The 22,596-nt window shown below is 44.2% G+C and overlaps 1 protein-coding gene across 1 annotated transcript in view; it reads right to left on the minus strand.

Moving 5' to 3' along the window:
- Nucleotides 1-22,596, minus strand: part of UBE2J2 (ubiquitin conjugating enzyme E2 J2) — a 57,601-nt gene that overhangs the window by 32,526 nt on the left and 2,479 nt on the right. The gene's annotated exons all lie outside the window — the stretch shown is intronic.

A 22,596-nucleotide genomic window follows, 5' to 3' on the forward strand; every position in this document is an offset into this window, starting at 1 on the left:
ACCCAATGGGCAGTTTTGAGCGTTTGATGAGCGTTAAGGCGCGTTAAAACCGCCTAGTCCATTACAGTTAATAAACTAATCTTAACACCCCACAACTGCCTGCCAGAGCGTTTGCAAAGCATTTCCAAAGCTTCAAACACCTGCTGACTCGACATGAGGCTTCAATTTTGAAGGGACTCAACGCTAACGCTTCATGTTTTGATAGCGTGAACAGCACTCTGTGCTGTCCATTGTATCATTTGCATAGGCATTTGAGGGGCAATACAATGCCTCTTAAACACCTGCTATTAATAATGCCAGTGTGAACTTAGCCTTAGAGGTATGGCTATAATACAGTGAAGAATCATGTTGTTCACTCTCCCCTCAACCATTCACAAAAAGTGTTTATTCTTTTTACTAACTACCACAAGTCCAGAGAATGAATGTGGATGCGATCTTGTCGTTTACCTGTCCCTTCTCTCCCCTTTGCCTTGTATTTTGTGAAAAGAATACAAGGCCCTGTGTGAATGGCTGAGGGGAGAGTAAACAACGCAATCCCTGCGCTGCACTATACTGTAACATCCAGTCACAGCGCCAGAAGTTGAGCTTTTTTTTTTTTTTGGAGTTCCATTTTAAAACGGAAAAAAAAATAAACTGCTGTGTGCTTTGTTACTTGTGTGCTAAGTGGTCCTACCCATCCAAATCTGATCCCGGCTATCCTGTTTCCAAGTTTAAAATGTGGAATATACCCTCGTTTTCAAAAAACAAGCCATGTATAATTTAACCTTTTGTGATATTATTTTGAATTCTGCTGATATTCTGATACAAATCACAAATACTAGATTCAAATCTCACAAGTTTGTGAAAAGAAGGATAACGTGCAGTACAAGGAGTAAACAAAGAAAAATTATAAAAACAACTAAAGGGGTCCAACAAGTGAGTAAAATAATACATCACAAACTGTTGTAAAACTGGATTAGAAGTCAGGCAAATCCCTAGACTTCCAGGTACAGTTACCTCTGACAAACAATAATGTGGTCAGATTTCTTTGGACATTTTTGCATAATGTTTGGGGAATAACGTATAAACCACGTACTTCCTTATACTAGTTCTGTATTGCATTTCTAAAATTTTAAAGGACAAAGTAGAGCTGCACGATTCTGGCTAAAATGAGTATTACAATTTTTTTTTTGCTTAGAAGATGGATCACGATTCTCTCGGCGTAACATCATCTTTCACATTAAAACAAAAAAATTGCGCTAACTTTACTGTTTCGTTTTTTTTTTTTTTTATTTATTTATTGAAGTGTATTTTTTTCCCCAACAATTGCGTTTGAAAGACCGCTGGGTAAATACAGTGTGACATATAATATTGCAGCAATTGCCATTTTATACCCTAGGGTCTCTGCTAAAATATATATAATGTTTGGGGGTTCCAAGTAATTTTCTAGCTAAAAATATTGATTTTAACTTAAGAATCAAGTGTCAGAAAAAGATTAAGTGGTTAAACTTCCTGCATTTACATGTTGTTAAAATCTTGGCAGACTGCCCAGATTTTCTCTTTAAAAATCATAGAAGTTTATTCCTCTGATCTAAGAAGGAAGAGTTAGTTACAATGTTTCGGCTCCATGCACACTGGAGCTGATAAACTGCAGTTTATTGGAGTTTGGGCGTTTTTTTTTAAAAGCCCATAAACTCCACTCTATGTTATCCTCTGTGTCCATGCACACATGGACCTTTTTTAGCTTTAGGCCCCTTTCACACGGGACGGATCCGTGTTGATCCGCCCCGTGAACATCCGCTGCTCAGCGGGGATTGCTCCGTTTTCCCCAGCTGAGCCGGCGGATGACAGGGCGGGACCCGCACACTGTGCAGGGACCGCCCCGTCAGATCTCCGCTCTCCCCTATGGGGGATCGGAGGAACACGGACCGTCTGTCCGTGTTCCTCCGATCCGCTCTGCAGACGGATAGAAAAATAGGATTTTCTTCCGTCCGCAGAATCGGACGAGAGCGGAGCCGGATGACATCGGGTGTTTGTGGATGTTCATCCGCAGACACCCGCTATCCCATAGGGATGGCTGTATGTCCGTATTTCATCCGAAAACGGATGGATGAAATACGGACATACTGTCCGCATGTGTGAAAGGGGCCTTAATGAGCAGTGGAGTTTATGGGCTTTTTTCTGAATGCCAGAAATTCGTGTTCAAAGTGCAGTTTTTCACCTCCAAATGCTGATAAACGCTCATTAACGCTCATGCATTGTGGGATTTTTGGAGTGTGGAGTGTCCTCTGTGTATTTTTATTAAAAACGCCCATAAACGCTAAAAAACGCAAATAAACACTAGTACAAAACGCTGTTAAAAGAATGTTTTTCAACCAGAGTTTTCTGCCAGCAATCTGGCATCCAGAAAAAGCTTTTTTGAGCTTCAGTGTGCATGGAGCCTTCATGTTAAAAACTTGGCAAACTGCCCAGATTTTTTCTTTTGACAGCTGAGTGAGCAGATAAGTCTGTCCACTTGTTATATGAAAGAATCTGCAATAGAGATTGTCGGGGGAGGGGGGTTGAATCGAGATCACGATTTTTTAACAATTGTGCAGCTCTAGGACAAAGGTGAGGGAAATACAGAAGCTGCCTCCGACCTTTCCCTTAAAGCTGTTAAATGCCTGTCTGCAAAGCTGACCTAATGGCTTTCATATTTTCTAAAACACAATGCTTAGTTTGAGTCAGTGTTTAAAAAAAGGATACATGCCAGAGACAGTCAGGCAACTAGCATTTTCAGGGGGGCAGTAGTGACAGCTCATCCCCCTATTTGTTTCCCTTCAGATTATCTTTAAAATGTCTTTCCAAGAACCAATAGCAGAAAAAAAAGTGACAGAAGTGGGCGCCGGACTAAGCGTAGCAGGTTAAAAACAACTGTTTAATTAAAAACGCCAAATGGCAACTCACATAAGTAGCAAACAGGTAGGCATGTAAATAATATTACCAAAAGTTTTGTGACGCCTGCTTTTACACACACATGATCTTTAAAGTGGGTGTACACCCACTTTAAAAAAAAAAAAAAAAACTAACACCTGCAAGACAAAGGCATAATGAGCTAGTATGCATAGCATACTAGCTCATTATGTAATACTCACCTGAGATCGAAGCCCTCACTGCGGTGTCCGTACACCAATCTGAGGGTCGAAATCACTCCCGGGGGTTACTTACAGGTATCTCCGGCGCTCTAATTGGCCGGAGCCACGATGAAGTCACTCCCGCGCATGCGCGCGGTAATGGCACACTCACTGAAGCAACGGCACATGCGTGCCGTTGCTTCAGTTTGTGTCAGAGCGCAGGTGCCGATGACGTTGGCACATCCAAATACAGGGTATATCTCCTAATCCGTGCAGGTTTAGAAGATATCCTGGGTAGCTACAGGTAAGCCTTATTATAGGCTTACCTGTAGCACAAAGTGGTCTATAAGGGTTTACAACCACTTTAATGGCATCCCAGTCTTTGTTCATAGGGTTTAACATTGATTTGGCCCACCCTTTGCAGCTATAACAGCTTCAACTATTCTGGGAAGGCCGTCCACAAGGATTAGGAGTGTGTCTGTGGCAATGTTTGACCATTCTTCCAGGAAGCGCATTTGTGAGGTCAGGCACTGATGTTGGACGAGAAGGCCTGGCTCACAGTCTCTGCTCTAATTCATCCCAAAGGTGTTCTATTGGGTTGAGGCCAGGACTCTGTACAGGCCAGTCAAGTTCCTCCACCCCAAACTAGCTCATCCATGTCTTTATGGACCTTGCTTTGCGCACTGGTCCAATTCATTTGGTGGAGGGGGGGGGGATTACGGTGTGGGGTTGTTTTTCAGGGGTTGGGCTTGGCCCCTTAGTTCCAGTGAAGGGAACTCTTAAGGCTTCAGCTTACCAAGACATTTTAGACAATTTCATGCTTCCAAATTTGTGGGAACAGTTTGGGGATGGCCCCTTCCTGTTCCAACATGACTGCGCACCAGTGCACAAACCAAAGTCAATAAAGGCATGGATGAGCGAGTTTGGGGTGGAGAAACTTGACTGGCCTGCACAGAGTCCTGACCTCAACCCAATAGAATACCTTTGAGATGAATAAGAGTGGAGACTGTGAGCCGGCCTTCTCATCAACATTAGTGCCTGACCTCACAAACGCGCTTCTGGAAGAATGGTCAAACATTCCCATAGACACTACCAAACCTTGTGTAGAGCCTTCCCAGAAGAGTTGAAACTGTTATGGCTGCAAAAGGTGGGCCAACTCAATAATGAACCCTACGGACTAATGCTGGCCATACACTATACGAAAAATCGGCCGAAAAATCGTTCGTATAGACACTTCGTTCGTTTTTCGGCAAGTTAGTGGGTACAAATCGATAATCGTTTGTGACGTTTTTGTGGAAAAAAAACGAACGGCATGTTTGGAAAATTTCTGCCGAACGTACGATAAATTGCAAGGTTAATGTGTTTCCCGTCCGAACTGCCTGCACTAGGTATATGTAAAAAAACGAACACAAAATTATTTATTCATGTCCACTGAACAGATTATCGGTCATTATATGATGGCACGATCGTTTGCGGTCACGGTCGAACGTTCGTTTTTCGAAAATGGGTTCGGCCGATTTTCTGTATAGTGTATGGCCAGCATTAGACTAAAGTTCATGCGCGTGTAAAGGCAGGCGTCCCAATACTGTTGGTAATATAGTGTATCTACATGTGGTATCTGGGCCAGATAGAGGTGTACCGGAGTCATTTGTGGGAGTTTCAAGGAAGGCGAGCCACTTTGGAACTTCCACCGACGACTCTGGGACACCTCTATCTGGCCCAAATATCAACTGTAGATACAGTTGTGCTCATAAGTTTACATACCCTGGCAGAATTTATCATTTCTTGGCCATTTTTCAGAGCATATGAATGATAACACACAAACTTTTCTTTCACTCATGGTTAGTGTTTGGCTGAAGCCATTTATTGTCAGTCAACTGTGTTTACTCTTTTTAAGTCATAATGGCAACAGAAACTACCCAAATGACCCTGATCAAAAGTTTACATACCCCAGTACTTAATACCGTGTATTGCCCCCTTTAACATCAATGACAGTTGGAAGTCTTTTGTGGTATTTGTGGATGAGGCTCTTTATCTTCTCAGATGGTAAAGCTGCCCATTCCTCTTGGCAAAAAGCCTCCAGTTCCTGTAAATTCTTGGGCTGTCTTACATGAACTGCACGTTTGAGATCTCCCCAGAGTGGCTCAATGATATTGAGGTCAGGAGACTGAGATGGCCACTCCAGAACCTTCACTTTATTCTGCTGTAGCCAATGAAAGATTGACTCCTCCCCAAATGTAGCGTTTATGGTTGTGGCCAAAAAGCTCAATTTTGGTCTCATCACTCCAAATTACTTTGTGCTAGAAGGTTTGAGGCTTGTCTCTGCGCTGTTTGGCGTATTGTAAGTGGGATGCATTGTGGAATTTGCGTAGTAATGGCTTTCTTCTGGCGACTCGACCATGCAGCCCATCTTTCTTCAAGTGCCTCTGTCACGGAACGTCCCACACTCCGCTTGAGTGCTTCCGTCATATACCACTTCCTCCCAGTCTGTATACAGATATCCCAACCTCTCTGAGCACAAACAAGGCGACACTTACTTGTTGCTACCAAGAACTCACTTTATTTAGAATCAAAATGACAAGACTTTATATGCCGTTGGAACCTCCTCTAACAATACAACTGTAACTTAATTAACATGACCTAATTATCTAATCCTTTATACAGCCTAGGTGACTGAGACATGACCTTTCGCCCAGACTTGTGGTCACCGAGCTTCACACAGTTATATCAAAACAATAGCTGGAGCTAATTACAATTAACAATACAAACAAAACCTAATTAACATGAGCTCCAATAGGAGTCGTCCCGTCTCCTACATTGTATAGAGGACAATGTGATCGGCTCATTCAATTAACATACATCCTGGGAGATATTGTGGACCAATATTACTGTCCCATTTTAAGTAGTCCAAGATATATTTTCTCACTCACCCTGTGCCAGGATGGCACAGGGTGCCTTAGACATAAGATATATTCTGAGTTCCACGGGCCCCCCCCGTCACATCTCTCCCCTTTCGGCAGAAGACTAACACAGGAGGAGACCCCAGACGGGTTGACTCCGAAGTTAGTAAGTAGTTCAAGTCCTCTACTGCCTGTACCCACACAGTATCCCAAATAAATTGTTCCAAACAAAGCATTACTCACCCAGCCAACCTCTGCCTCTCTCAGAGAACATATCTGCCGCTGGGGAGAGGCCTGGACTGGACCTTCTCCCTGGAATCCTTTCTGCCGCTGGAGAGAAGACAGGGTGTCTGGGCTCACTCTGTCATGCTGTTGGGGATCTGGGCCCACTGCCCAGCATCCCTGGGGCATACAGGTGGAGACTGAAGTCCCATCCACCTTCACAGGAAATCCATCCTCTGTTAGTTGAGGGCAGAGTATAGCAGTCCTCGGCCCTGTTGCCAGCTCTTCTGCTGGAAACCCCACACCATCTGTTCCGGCTAACTGTTGGAGAGGGAGGCCGACTGCCCCGCCTCCCTGGAACACTGTAGTTGTTGCCAGTGCTGGGCAGAGGTTGGTAGCACTCTGCCCTGTTGCCAGCACTTCTGCTGGGGACTCCGCATCCTCCACTCCGGCTAACCGTTGGGGCAGGAGGCTGGCTTCCTCCACTCCCAAACTGTGTAGCTGCCATTGGGGAGGTGAGGCGGCTGCTTCCTTTTCCATTCCCTCATCTGGCTGCTGGGACGACATGTCGATGGTACTGTCTCCCAGGTGCATGGATCTTTGCTGGGGAGGAAAGCCCGCTTCCTCCACCCTGGCCAACTGTTGGGGAGGGACAACACACACCTCCTCTCCCTTCTCCCCCTGTATCTGCTGCTGGGAAGTGATTGCCATCTTTTCACCCTGAGCCTCCACAATTGCTGCAGGTGTGGGGCAGAGGTCTTGGACCCTCTGTCCGGTTGCCAGCACTTCTGCTGGGGGTTTGCCAGGTGGTCCCTCCTCTACAGAAAATTCTATTAAATCCCCAGTCTCTGGAATTGGTAAAAGTGTGGGACAGAGGTCTTGGACCCTCTGTTCAGTTACCAGATCTTCAGCTGGAGAAGTTTGTTTTAACTCCATAGATGCTGCTGGCAGAAAATCACATGTCCCTGTCAGTGTTGTGGGAGAAAGGCCGACTACCTCTTCTCTCAAGAAGGCCGAAGCCACTGTTGGTGCTGGGCAGAACACAGTGAACTTTGGCCCTGATAGCAGCTCTTCTGCTGGAGGCTCATCAGGTTGTTCTTCCTCAGCAGAAAAGTCTATCAAATCCCATGTCTCTGCAACTGATGTCTGGGGATAGAGGTTCACCATCTCCTGTCCATGGAACCCCGAAGATGCTATCATTTCTGGGCAGAGGTTAGCAGAGCTCTGCCCTGTTGTCAGCACTTCAGGTTTGGGGACGGCAATCTCTGGATTTTCCACTGCCAATTCTCTGGCATGCTGCTGAACTTGTTCTAGCAGTTTCCTGTATGCCCTTTCCAGATGCTGTTCCTTCCTTAGCAAATGGTCCAGATCAGGTTTGAGCTCTGAGACCCCTGCAAGACCGAGCATAGACTCTCTATAGTCTCTCAGGTCCTCAAGGTCAGGTTCCCCTTCATCGCCAAACATAAAAAGATCTGTAAGGCTCTCCCACAGCAATCCAGGGCCGCCAAAGTCATATCCCTCCGGAGAGCATTCTGTTGTCTCCCCTAAATATCCCTCCTCTGCGTGCCATTGCAGAGCCCGATAACGGTTGTCCAGCTCTATCTCCTGCTGGACCAACCTGTCCAACTCAGTCACCCATTGCTCCTGGGGCTGCTCTCACAGGAATGCCATCCGCAATGCCCGTTGGTCACTGGCCCGTTGCTCTTGGGTTGGAAAGCACTTGCCCTGTTTTATACCAGCGAGACGGAGGGCTGCAATCCAGAGCTCCACCCGAATTTGCTGCCTAAGCTCCAGGTATTCATCCTCAGACACAGTCCTGGTGTATGTTGAAAGGATGATCCGCAGCAGCCCCGGGAACTCTGATGCCAGGTCCATATCTCCGCTGGGGTGACTGAAGTCTGCTATGCTGATCTTGGATCCAGTTGGAGGTTTGGATGTCCCAGACTTCAGGAAGCTTTCCCGCTGCTTGCCACCAATGTCACGGAACGTCCCACACTCCGCTTGAGTGCTTCCGTCATATACCACTTCCTCCCAGTCTGTATACAGATATCCCAACCTCTCTGAGCACAATCAAGGCGACACTTACTTGTCGCTACCAAGAACTCACTTTATTTAGAATCAAAATGACAAGACTTTATATGCCGTTGGAACCTCCTCTAACAATACAACTGTAACTTAATTAACATGACCTAATTATCTAATCCTTTATACAGCCTAGGTGACTGAGACATGACCTTTCGCCCAGACTTGTGGTCACCGAGCTTCACACAGTTATATCAACACAATAGCTGGAGCTAATTACAATTAACAATACAAACAAAACCTAATTAACATGAGCTCCAATAGGAGTCGTCCCGTCTCCTACATTGTATAGAGGACAATGTGATCGGCTCATTCAATTAACATACATCCTGGGAGATATTGTGGACCAATATTACTGTCCCATTTTAAGTAGTCCAAGATATATTTTCTCACTCACCCTGTGCCAGGATGGCACAGGGTGCCTTAGACATAAGATATATTCTGAGTTCCACGGGCCCCCCCGTCACAGCCTCCTTATTGTGCATCTTTAAACAGCCCCACCACGTTTTCAGAGAGTCCTGTATTTCACCTGAAGTTATTTGTGGGTTATTCTTTGCACCCGGAACAATTTTCCTGGAAGTTGTGGCTAAAATTTTAGTTGGTCTACCTGACCGCGGCTTAGTTTCAACAGAACCCTTCATTTTCCACTTCTTGATTAGAGTTTGAACACTGCTGATTGGCATTCTCAATTCCTTGGATATCTTTTTATATCCCTTTCCTGTTTTATACAGATCAACTACCTTTTCCCGCAGATCCTTTGACAATTCTTTTGCTTTCCCCATGACTCAGAATCCAGAAATGTCAGTGCAGCACTGGATGAAAGATGCAAGGGTCTGTCAGGAGTCCAGAAACTCATTGACCTTTTATACACACACACACTAATTACAAGCAAACAGATCACAGGTGAGGATGATTACCTTTAATAACCATTCAAACCCCTTTGTGTCAACTTGTGTGCATGTTATCAGGCCAAAATCACCAGGGTATGTAAACTTTTGATCAGGGTCATTTGGGTAGTTTCTGTTGTCATTATGATTTAAAAAGAGTAAACAAAGTTAATATATGGCTTCAGCCAAATACTAACCATGAGTGAAATAAAAATGTTTTTGTGTTATCATTGATATTCATATGGCCAAGAAATCAAATTCTGCCAGGGTATGTAAACTTATGATCACAACTGTACATGCTTACCTGTCTGCTACTCATGCCATTTGGCTTTTTAATAATAAACAAAGTTGTTTTTAACCTGCTACACTTAGTCTGGTGCCCCCGTCTCCCCCTTCTGTTCCTTTTGTTTCTTACAGAGAATCAGTCTATGGGGAGCCGCCGCTAATGATGCTTTTAGAAATTTGATATAGGAACTTTTCGGACCTTTCATAAAATTATGGACTTTTATAATTAAGGATTTTGTTTTCAGCCATTAAGGCGCATCTATTTTCCAGCTCCATTCATATATTTTTCTTTTGGATATCAGAAGTAGTCTGCTTTTGCCAGCCAGAAAAGACTCTTTTGTGCCCCTCTCTGATCTAGTTTCACTTTGTAACAAGGGCTTGAATTTCACGAATTTTACAGGCAAGCCCTGTCAGCTCAGAGAGGGGCACGGCGGAGGCTTTTCTAGCTAATAAAGATAATACAAGCACCTTGTCTGCTCTCAGGAAGATCTGTTACTTTTAGAAAGTTTAAGGGCTCATTTACACTGCAATCACTGCAAAGGAACATTGAGATGAACGGTTTTCTTTGTGGCCTGTTTGCACCACAATGCTGTATTTTTTCCCACAGTACACTCTATTGCACCACGCTGCTTTACAGAGACATAACTAAAGTGTCACTTTGTGCACGTCAAAGATTTTTTTTTTTTTTTTAAATTGGTAAAAAAAAAGCAAACTGTGCGATGGGCAAAAACACACATTACACTGTCCCCTCACCACACCTGACTGCAGGGAAAAACTGACAGCTGCCGGTGTTCTGTCGAGAAGTGCCCCCCATCTCGACAGAACACCGGCACACTAAAACAAAGCATTTTGTATGCGGCCAGTGTGAACAAATCTACGGTCACATTAAAGCCCAACTCCAGCCAAAGCCTGTTTGTTTTGGACAGAGTGGGGGAGGCATAGATTCACTGCCCCGTATTTATTGCGCTCTGTGTCCTCGGGACAGGAAGTGCTAGGGAATCTCTCCACTGAATCTTTTATTTTCATTTTTGTAGCAGGGACAGCGAAGGCCTCGTGCTGATCTCTTCATTGGGAGATGAGAACATTGATAATGTGAAATCAGCGGTGGTGACACAGGATGACTTAAGACCAAGGTCATTCTGTGCCTGCTGTCACAAATGCCACCTACTAGAGCTGCATGATTAATCGTTAAAGCGGGATTCCGTCCCTAAAAAAGCTGCTGACTTTAAATAAGTACTTACCTGTCCTGGGTGCCCGCGATGTCGGCCGCCTGAGGCTGACCCGTCCTTCGGCTCTCGGGTCCCAGCACCGCCATCCTAAGTAAGGGAAACAGGCAGTGGAGCCTTGCGGCTTCACTGCCAGTTTCCTGCGGCGCTCTGTGAATGGCCCCGTGGTGTTCCCAGAAGGCAACGGGGCCGCTCACTGAGGAGCAGAACACGCCGCGGAATAGGAAGAGGCAGATTAGGAAGACTGCCTAGCAACAAGGGTTTAGGTAAGTTTAAAACATTTTTTTTTCAAATTTTTTTTAAAACATTTTTTAGGATTTTTCATGCAATTTTTTTTTTTTTTTTTTTTTTTTTAGGGTGGCCCTCCACTTTAAGAATCGAAATCGAAAGCTTTTACCCTTCCTGATCTTCAAAACAGCATGTCAGGATTCTCTTTCTAACAAGTGCAGAGAGTTCTCACAGCTGGGGAAAAAAAAAATCCAGGCAGCCTGCCAAGCTTAATCACAACACCCAAATAAGTAGAAACAAAGTATCTTTTTTTTCTTTTATCAAAAGGAAAGAACTGCTGCATGTAAATGAAGGAAGTTTAACCATTTAAAGACCAAACCTTTTCTGACATTTGTTGCTTACGAGTAAAAATCATTATTTTCTGAAAATTACTTGGAACACCCAAACATGATATAATTTTTTTTTTTAGCAGTGACCCTAGAGATTAAAAATGGTGGTTGTTGTAATATTTTATGTCACATCATATTTGCGCAGCAGTTTTTAAAACACAAAAAAAAAAAGTTAAGAATATCAATAATTCTGCGCTGCCCAAAGAGATGAAGTCAGCAGCTAACACGGCCAATAGGATATAGGCAAATAACAATAAAACAAAAATATGTGTAGCGCTAAGAGTTCAATATAGGGACACTGAAGTTAGTCCAATTTTTTTTGTATAATGTGAAAGAAGATGTTACACTGTAAGAATCGTGATCTTTATTCTGAACTAAAAAAATCGTGATTCTAATTTTAGCCAGAATCGTGCAGCTCTACCACCTACACATTGCTGATGTTTAGATGTCGGCCCTGCCCACAGGGGTCATTTATGCTATTCATGTGTAAATGTTAGTATAAACGTTTATATGCTTACAACATAAAGCACGGTCAAAATCGCATGGCAAACACAAATCTTCTAGTTTTGGTTTACACAGCTAAATGCCATGACCGCCAAATGCCCCATAGCATACTAATTATGGACCTGAATGCAGCTTGTATGCCTGTGTGTATGACTCCTAAAAGCGAGGAAATGAATCGTATGAAAATAATAACAGACTAATTGATCCCAAAGTCTAAGACTTGGTTCACGCTTGTGAGAGTGGTTGGGGGGTATCGCAACTGTTCCTGCAACCACCCGCAGCCAAAATGAGCTGTTCTTTTACAGACATAGGGGTCTGGCATTTATTCCTAATGGCACCCACACGCATCTAAACACACAAAGCATTTCGGCCATGCAAAAGCACCATGCGACTTCCCTGCGGCTGCAGTTTTAAGAAGGTGCAGGGACCCATTTCCTGCGTTTCCCACACATACAGCAGTCCTATCAAGTGAATGGGCTGCTGTGTCCATGCAAACGAATGCCGCACACCGAACACATAGGTGTGAAAAGGAGAAGTACAGCCAAAGCTCATTTGGCTGTACTTTTCCTGCAGATCACGCAGGAGTGCTGAGAGCCTGAGACCCTCCACAGCCCAGTGCACCAATGAGTGCAGGAGGGGCCAAGCAGAGAGCCAGTGACTGACAGTTACCAACTCTCTGCTTAAGGAGCTCTGAGAACCAAGCAATGGGACAGATGCAGCATCCACCTAGGTAAGTATGATTCTTAAAAAAAAGGGATTCCCATACTTCTCTTTTAAACAGGGCAGCAGCCTGTGTGCCCCAAGACTCACATAAAACTTTAAAATCTTGCCATATAAAATTTGGCATAATAAAAATTTAAATCTATTACTGCGAGTGTCTCCTAGAGTGTCGCCAAGGGGCAGGATCACAAGTGTGAGACGGCTAAAAAGCAAACAGTAGTATATGCATTGCTAGCAAGATGGCCAAGTGGTCTTGCATTGCAGCTCTGGGGTCCTGGGATTTAGGATACACTCACACAAACAGCCAGGGGCTGATATTTTGCCACATTCAAGAGATGGCTAAAAGTCGCCTATGGGCGCAGAAAGAATCTATGCTATGGCCACATAGAAACTGGGCGATTAGCTACAGCCAGAACCCCACAGAAACGCCAACCCCCGAAACTCATTGTCAGCACCCAGCAGGGTTGAAAGTTGAAAGCTATACTGGCATGTAACTGCTCAGATAAGTGGTTACATGTGAACAGTGCTGATGCCGACCACTGAATTGTACAGAGTACAAATCTGACAGTGGCTGTTGACAGTGAATGCTGTTCCCACAGTGTGTGCAGGCAGCATTTAGAACCAACCCTGTGTGGTCACGTGACTATAGTTTGGTCCAGTGGTCTGCAAACTATGGCCCTTTGCTCGCCTCTATGCGACCCTTGGAGCACTTTTCTTCCCTCTCATACAAGACACTATTCCTTCCACTGGCACCAATGATGGGGCACCATTTTAACCACTGGCACCAATGATGGGTCACTATTCTGCTCACTGACACCAATGACGGGGCACTATTGGTGTCAGTGAGCAGAATGATACAACGCTATTCCCTTCACCGATACCAATGATGGGCAGTATTTCTCTAATGGACACCAAAGATGCATTATTTACTCCCAGTGATGCCAGGACACTGTCTACTCTGAACGGCCACAATTGCACCCCCCCAATGTCTGAAGGACAGTAAACTGACCCTTTGTTTAGAAGGTTTGGAGACCCCTGGTCTAGTCTATTTGCCTTCAAGTTCAATATCTGCATGGAGTTTGTATAGTCTCACAGTGTCTGCATGGGCTTAAACTGGGGGGGGGGGGTCTTTGTCCCAAAACATTGGCTCTAAGAGATATATAGGACCGCACGGACATTAGCTCCCTTTTTTTTGTAATTCCTTTATTTTTCCAAAGAGAGTTACAGTCAACAGCCAAAGTATGCAATGATAACCAATATCACAGTCAAATAGCACAGAAAGGGTCACATATAGACTAACTATAGAGTTATAGAACAACATGCCCAGCGCTGCACAGTATAGGTGGACATGAACAGCTATTACGGCAGTGAAGATAGTGGTCAGTGCATCACGCTAGTGAGCAGCCAGACAAGCAATTATATGGATGACCCAAGATTTTTTATATTATATATATATATACACACATACATATATTTTATATATACATTTTTATATTTGAATGCAAAAACAGTATAATATACAAAAAAGTGAAGTAACTTTCATTAAAACCTTTTTAGCATAATGGAAGATATTGCTTTCCTATGGCCTGCCTAGCCCAGAAACAGGAGGTATAAAAAGCGAGATGTAAGCAGGGACATACACCATATCTGAACATAGCCCGTCTCTGACGGTGAGCTCCCTTATGGCACTGATGTGAATGGTTCAATGTTCTCTGGAAGTAAAATAAGGAATTGCTTTAAATGAGTCAAACTTCTTTTCACAATGTCAAGTAATCAATGTTAAATATGTATAATATGCAGCCTGTTTCCTGGAAACCAGAATTAGAAAATTCTATTATGCAAGTAACAAAAACACAAGATGCAAAAATAGGGGATGTAAACACGAGCTAAATGTACCAAAGGTCTGTGACAAACACGGCATTACCAAAGGCAGGGGACTTTAGAGTGAAAGGAAAGGATTACAAAGGCTACATAACAACATAGCTGGTAAAGGTTGCTCTCCCATTGTTTCATACTTCATGCAGACAAGTTCTACGAAATCATCCAAATACATTTTCTAAATTTTTCTTCTTTGCAGTCATGTAACCACAAAGCTCCAGTATTTTCCCCCCTTCTCTGAGGTTGTTGCGGCTGGTGGGCATGAATTACTTGCCACCTGACAATGCCCTGGAGCTATGGATGCCAGCAGGTGATGTACCCCCACTATGTGATTTAACAGCGTTGTCAGCCAGTGGAGACACACGGCCCACATTATGTGACCACATAGAAAAACATTTAGATGGTGATTTAGTACAAAATCTCTGGGGCAGTATCAAAACAATAGGGAAGCAACATTTAACAAGTTTATGGGTTCCTTCCAATGTAACCCCTTACGGACTGCCCACCCGCAATGTAATGTGGATGGTAACCCCGTATGTCGCTGCCTGCTTCCGAGTTTAGGGGGCACGTATGCCCCCCCCCCAGCCGGCACCCACTGTGACTGTACACAGATGGAGCCTGTCAGCAAGTCCCAGCCAATGATCCACAGCCGGGACCTGCTGATCAGCTGTGTCCAATCACAGCCCAGAGCCCGATGTTGACAATCAACACAGGGCTCTGTACAGAGGGAACAACATCTGGACCAGATTCCTGATAGTTACATCAGTAGACCATACCTGCGCAATGCGTGTCAAGCATGACCACTTGTTGGCTCCACCAGAATAGCAACACAGGAGCACAAATGGAAGATAGCCGTCTCCTCATAACAGGAAGAGCCTGAGCAAAGAACCAGCCATTTATATCTCTGTTGAAAGCACAGGTGACAACACAAGATCGCAAATGGGAGACAAGGATAAGGCGTTGTGATCCCATAGCATGAAGCACCCGCATAAGGACCTTCATGGCAGGATCACCAGATGTTATTTCATAGTAAATCTAAATCCAAAATGTTTTTTTTGTTTTTTTTTTGGATAGAGTATTAGAGGTTTAAAACCACTGTCATCTTTTAGTGCCATTTGAGTCTTATTACACGCCTTGTCCTGTAGACTAAACAAGAAGAGAGAGGATACATTTCCCAATGCGAGGGTAATCCCTTATTACAGAGCTGTCAAAGGAAAAAGTGTAGAATAAAACTGAGGTCACAAAACACATTGAACTGAGTAGTAAAAAAATGTGGCCACAGGACACCTTGATCCCAAGTACCATAAAACCGCATTCACAGAACACATTGATCCTGAATAGTACAAAATTGTGGTTTTATGCTTTTTAGGATCCATGTGTTCTGTGGCTGTCACACTATCAAATACCCTTGGAGATTATGCCATCCTAGGAGTCCCACCATCTTTTTACCAGAACCCTGAGGAAGCAGGAGTTTACCTGACCCCTGAAATGTGTTGGATAGCTTGCGTTTTCCTGCTATGAACCATTATTTATTATTAAATGGTATACATGTGGATTCTTACCTCCAAACCCCCCCCCCACCACCCACTTTAAGGGGTGCCTCCAAACCAAACTGGAGATATTTTATCCAGTGATAATTTACAGGACTCTAAAGATTTGTACCCAGAGCCTCGCTTTCTCTCTCAAAGAGGAAGTAAACCCTGATGGGTTTTACTTCCTCTTTTTTCCCCTGCAAAGTAAAAGCATAATGTGATGCATACTAGCCCATTATGTGCCACTTACCTGCAATCGCAGCCTGCACTGTCCCCGCATCCATGTTCGCCCCTCTTCCTTCGCATGCGTACGGATGCCGTCAGTCACGGCACTTGCTAGCGAAGGGGCGTTTCTTCACAGCGCATGCACCAATGACATCATCGGCGCACTACAAGGTAAATATCTCCTAAACGGCCCACTTTTAGGAGATATATTTGCAGTACCTATAGGTAAGCCTTATTATAGACTTACCTATAGGTACAACTTCCGCATTGGGGGTATACAACCACTTTAAGCTGGCTGTACATGTGAAAATGTCCCTCATTCAGAGAAAACCGTACAGATGGAAGCATCTCCCTTCAGCTTTTGTATTCTGACAGCCAAGATCCACATCCGAATGGATGCCATCACTGTTCGGCTGACAATTTTCCATCTGGCACAAACAAAAGTCAAATGAAAAATGACCTTTTGTTGGCTCAAGTGGTGAAAACAAGGGGCACCCATGGCTCAAATGTCAGACAATAGCTGCTAAATTGGCAAACTTTTGAGCCTTTAGCTATAAAGAGCTGACTGGGCTTCTAACCCCTCACAAATCAATTCACGTTTAAAACAAAACCTTCCTAGTCTTTACAGGCAAGGAAGCTGCCTCTGTTTGATCTGCATTGCCATGGTGCAACATCATTCATTTGACAGTCTTGTTGAGAGCACAGTACAAGCAACTGTGACAGTTATCATTCAAGGCATGCCTTGAATGTAGCAGTTTTGGGAAACTGTTAAATTGATGGGTTTAGCTCCAAGAGAAAAGAGTGTTGCCTTTAGATACATTTTAAAGTGGATGTAAACCCTCACATATACCCAGTAAAGTGAACAGCCTCTGATGATACACAGAGATGAAACAAATCTCCCTACATAAGTTTTACATGTATATCTGTTATCTTCAGCTTGCTACATTCTTTCGAAAGTGCACATCCTGTTAGAGATTCTCTTCTTCCTGTTCAGCATTGGGTGTAGAGTCTCATACACTGTGTGGCAGCCGATTGGAGGAAAGGCACACCCCTCCCTTCACATAGGCAAAAGAAGGGAGCAATGTGCTGTGAATAGACCTGCTCTCTGCTAATTTGTTTATAGCACCCACACAAATTTAAGTATGGACTTATCTGCTGTGTCAGAGAACTTGTCAGAAGTTATCATGCTAAAAACAGAAGACCTACAAAGGACTCAAGGCTTTGGAGAGAGATAAGAAAACACTGCAGATATATGTTCCTAGGTCAAATTTCATGAATCAGGTTTACATCCACTTTAACTACTTTAACAGCATGGCACATCTTGACTTGGCAATATTTGCCCACTCTTCTTTGCAAAAACACTCCAAATCTATCAGATTCTGAGGACCTCTCCTGTGCACAGCCATCTTCAGATCACCCCACAGATTTTCAATGGGATTCAGGTCTGGGCTCTGGCTGGGCCACTCCAAAACGTTATTCTTCTTCAGGTGAAGCCATTCCTTTGCTGATTTGGGTCGTTGTCATGCTGAAAAACGAAGATCCTCTTCATGTTCAGCTTTCTAGCAGAAGCCTGAAGATTTTGTGCCAATATTGACTGGTATTTGGAACTGTTCATAATTCCCTTTACCTTGACTAAGGCCCTTGTTCCAGCTGAAGAAAAACAGCCCCAAAGCATGATGCTGCCACCACCATGCTCCCCTATGGGTATGGTGTTCTTTTGGTGATGTGCAGTGCTGTTTTTGTGCCAAACATCTTTTGGAATTATAGCCAAAAAGTTCAACCTTGGTTTCACCCGACCATAACACATATTTCCACATGCTTTTGGGAGACTTCAGATGCGTTTTTGCAAAATCTTTGTAGGGAAAAAAAAACAAACAAACCGTAATGGGCGCCTATTGGCTGGATGGGAAGAGCAATCAGAGTCTCATAAAAAGGAGTTCTTAAAAGTCCATAAAAGGGACAGTCTCCGGATGTATAATGCTGGTTATAGAAGGCTGCAGGCTCCGGTTAGAAGGGATTCTGTAGAGTGCAGCAATGATAAAACTTTTAATGCAAGGATAATAGATAAAACTCACAAAATGACAAGAAGGAAAGCACTTGTAGTAAAAGAGGGTTCATCCACTCCAGGAGAGAACGTGTTGCGATAGACAAAGAGAACATCGCTGGTGTCGGCTGCCCTGGTGGCTCCCAACGCCTCTGGAGACACAGGTACACTCAGAGGAAGCCACTGACGTCACATCTGGGAGGAAGGAGGAGCGGGCAGTGCGCACGTTCGGAGCATGCATGCTTCTTCATCAGCCAAATGAAGAATACAGGAGATTGTTGTCACATGTACCACACAGCCAGTACTTGCCAGGTATTGCTGCAGCCCCTTTAATGTTGCTGTAGGCCTCTTGGCAGCCTCCCTGACCAGTTTTCTTCTCGTCTTTTCATCAATTTTGGAGAGACATCCAGTTCTTGGTAATGTCACTGTTGTGCCATATTTTCTCCACTAGACGATGACTGTCTTCACTGTGTTCCATGGTGTATCTAATGTCTTGGAAATTCTTTTGTACCCTTCTTCTGACTGATACTTTTTAACATTGAGATCCTTCTGATGCTTTGAAAGCTCTCTGCAGACCATGGCTTTTGCTGTAGGATGCGACTAAGAAAATGTCAGGAAAGATCTACTAGAACAGCTGAACTTTATTTGGGATTAATCAGAGGCACTTTAAATGATGGCAGGTGTGTACTGACTCCTATTTAACATTAAGGCCCCTTTCACACTGGGGCGGTGGGGGCGTCGGCGGTACAACAGCGCTATTTTTAGCGCTGCTGTACCTTCGTTCTTGCAGCTGTATTCGGCCGCTAGCGGTACGGTTTTAACCCCCGCTGGCGGCCGAAAAAGGGTTAAAATCACTCGTACAGCGCGGCTATAGCCGCGGTATAGCCGTGCTGTCCCATTGATTTCAATGGGCAGGAGCAGTTTAGGAGCGCTGAATACACCGCTCCTAAGAAGCGGTTTGCAGGACTTTTTTCACCGTCCTGCCAGCGCACCACTTCAGTGTGAAAGCCCTCGGGCTTTCACACTGAACAAACAGCGGAGGCTGTTTAGGGGCAGTTTGCAGGCGGTATTTTTAGCGCAATACCGCCTGCAAACCGCCCCTGTGTGAAAGGGGTCTAAGAGTGGAAAAAGTTCTGAAGTGGTTTATCTTTGTCTCATTGTTTTTTACATTGCAGAAACATGGCATTTTAACAGAGGTCTGTAGACTTTTTATATCCACTGTATACAGCCTCAGGAGCAAGCAGTTATGCCATGACCCTGGTATTGACTTTCTTGTATCCCCTTTCCGGGGAAGCCCCCCTTCCACTGCAGTTTGTGTGCTCTCTTGTCTCTTGCTCCACCAGGGAGCCTGGGACCACTGTAAACAGTCAGGTTGGCTGAACACAGAGGAGATAGAGAACATCCTTTCCCCCCATCTCCACTGTGACGAATGAAACTGGAAGTGACGAGGATTTTCTCACTTTCAGTTTAAGGGCTGGGTTTCTCTGGCAAAACAGTCGATTAAAAAGATGTCTGATCGCCTGTTCTAGCACAAATGAGCACATAAGTCCACCATTCAAATATAAACAGTGATTGCACCACATAAGTGGAGTATTGCCACAAATGTCAGAGTAAGAGCAATAATTCTAGGCACAGCGCTTACATTTAACTCTAAATTGATAACCTGTAAAGGGTTTTAAATAGGGGATCGACCAATATTGTTTTTTTAGGGCCGATACAGATTTTTTGGCTGCCTTTTAGGCCGATAGCCAATATCAGGTGCCGATATTCTGTAGATTTAAAGTTTTTATTTTTACACTGTCTTTTTTTATTTTTTTTATCACTTTTATTGCTGTCACAAGGAATGTAAACATCCTTTGTGAGAGTAATAGGCAGTAACAGGTACTCTTTATGGAGGGATCTGGGAGCGATAAGACCCCAGACTCCTCCTCTGCACTTGAAAGTATTCAAAAACGCCAAGATCTGTATTTTTTAATACTTTCTATTTTTTTTTTAAACTGGCGCCTTTAGGGTGCCAGACATTGCTTCCGAGTTACTAGATACGAGACCCAAAACAAAGCCAATTCTAGGATGGGAGACATAGGCAGAGCGGCTGAAGGAGGGAAGGACATCCCCTCCTGTGCTGCTAGTATTAAACAGTCTAGCAGCAGCTTGTCAATACCAGAAAGCTGACCAACCGCTCTAAAGAACAGTATCAGGTTGTTGCCTGCAGCTGCATGCATCTCCCCGGTACAACCCCTTAAAGCAATAATGGTAAGTTTGTGACCGCACTCTACTTTTAAATAGTTACCTATGCATAATTTTCACAGCTGTGTGCAATTTTAAAGTGATTCTAAGGCCCCATTCACACAGGGACGACTTGTCAGGCGACCTAGTCGCCTGACAAGTCGCCTCCCGTTCTGTACTATGGAGCCGTTCTAAGGGGAGCGACGCAAGTCGCTCCGACTTAGAAAAAGGTTCCTGTACGACTTCGGGGGCGACTTGCATAGACTTCTATGCAGAAGTCGTTTTGCAAGTCGCCCGGCCATTCGTTTGCAGGTCGCCTCGCTGAGGCGACCGGCAAGTCGTGTTGCCCCTGTGTGAATGGGGTCTAAAGGTTTGCAGTTTAAAAATAAGAATAACAATCATGTTATACTTAACTGATCTGTGCAATGGTTTTTGCACTCCTGTAAATGAGCACTGTTTGTTCTCTGCAAAGTAAAAGCATAATGGGCTAGTATGTATCACATACTAGCCCATCATGTGCCACTTACCTGCAGAAGAAGCCTGCGATGTCACCACTGTCCCCACATCCATCTTCAACCCCTCTTCCTTCCGGGGCCGTGGACTCCGGCTCTGTTACTGGCTGGAGTTGTGTGACGTCACTCCCACTATAGAAATGGCACGATGGTGCCCTTTCTGCGGTGTGCATGCACCGATGACGTCGGCGCAAGCGTATATGGCGAATATCTCCTAAGCCATACAGGGTTAGGAGATATTTCCAGTACCTACAGGTAAGCCTTAACATAGGCTTACCTGTAGGGAAAAGTGGTTGTACAGGGTTTACAACCACTTTAAAAAAAAAAAAAAAAAAAAAAACATAACAAACATGGTATACCTACCTACTCTGTGCAGTGGATTTGCACAGAGCAGCCCCGGTTCTCCCCTTCTAAGGTCCCCTGCCAGCACTCCTGGCCCTTCCCAAGCGCCTGGAGTGCCAAGTGCCTCCAGAGCAAACAGCAGGCTAGCTCCTTAGCCATTGCTCTGAATGGCCATTCACACACACAAATGTGGCTTGGCTCCACCCGCTCTCTTCTCACTGGCTTACTGACTGATTGCCAGCAGCGGAAGCCAATAGCCCCCACTGTTGTCACGGCCAATGAAAAGGGAGAGTTTATGGTGAGCTGAAGCTCTTGTGCACATCACTGGATCTAGATGGGGCTCAGGTAAGTATTAGGGGGGGGGATGGGAGGGATGCTGCACTGAGAAGGTTTTTTTTACCTTCATGCATAGAATGCATGAAGTTAAAAAAACTTGAACCTTTACAGCCACTTTAATTCTTGACATCTTTAGTATCTATTTACTTAATGCAACAACATATTTTATAAATTTACAAAAAAAAAAAAACAAAACTGGGAATTACATTGTGTTTGTGTGCACTAAAACTCATGTAAGTGTATTTTTTTGCTGAAAATGCGTGATTGATAAATGGCTGGGAAAATATCATGCAACATAAGAAAAAAATTGCAACAGCCATTATTTTTTTTTCTCCAGGGCCACTGCTTTCAGAAAATATATGTTTTGCGCTTCTAAATAATTTTCTAACAAAAAAAAAATGTAGATTTTAACATGTATGCAAAAAAATGTGAAAACAATTCCCCAGACAGCGAGAGGATAAAGAAAGGTGCAGACTGAAGAAGAGCCAACTTGTGAATGAGCAGGTTATGTGACGAGGTGAGTGGGCTGGGCTCTAGCCTCACCTTATTTACAGGTGTCCTCCTATATAAAGGATGAGGAAGAAGATTGCAGCATGTAGTAGAGCTGCATGATTAATCGTTAAAATTGAGATTGCAATTCTACCCCCCCGCCCGAGCTTAAAAAAGCATTTTCTTGATTCAATGCAGAGAGTTCTCTGCTCAAGCCGACAGCTGTCAAAACCCCCCCCCAAAAATACAGGCAGCCTGCCAAGTTTATCACAACATCATTCAGGCAAGATAAGGAGAAACACTGTAACATTTAGCCCTTTTATATCAAAAGGGATGAACTTCGGTATGTAAATGAGGGCAGTTTAACTACTTGCCGACCAGCCACCGTCATTATACAGAGGCAGGTCAGCTTGTTCCAGCAAATTTGCGTAACTGTACGTCAGCTCCTTTACGAGCCATAGCAGGTGAGCGTGCACC

This window comes from Aquarana catesbeiana, linkage group LG10, assembly GCF_042186555.1.
Source record: "Aquarana catesbeiana isolate 2022-GZ linkage group LG10, ASM4218655v1, whole genome shotgun sequence".
NCBI lineage: Eukaryota > Metazoa > Chordata > Amphibia > Anura > Ranidae > Aquarana > Aquarana catesbeiana.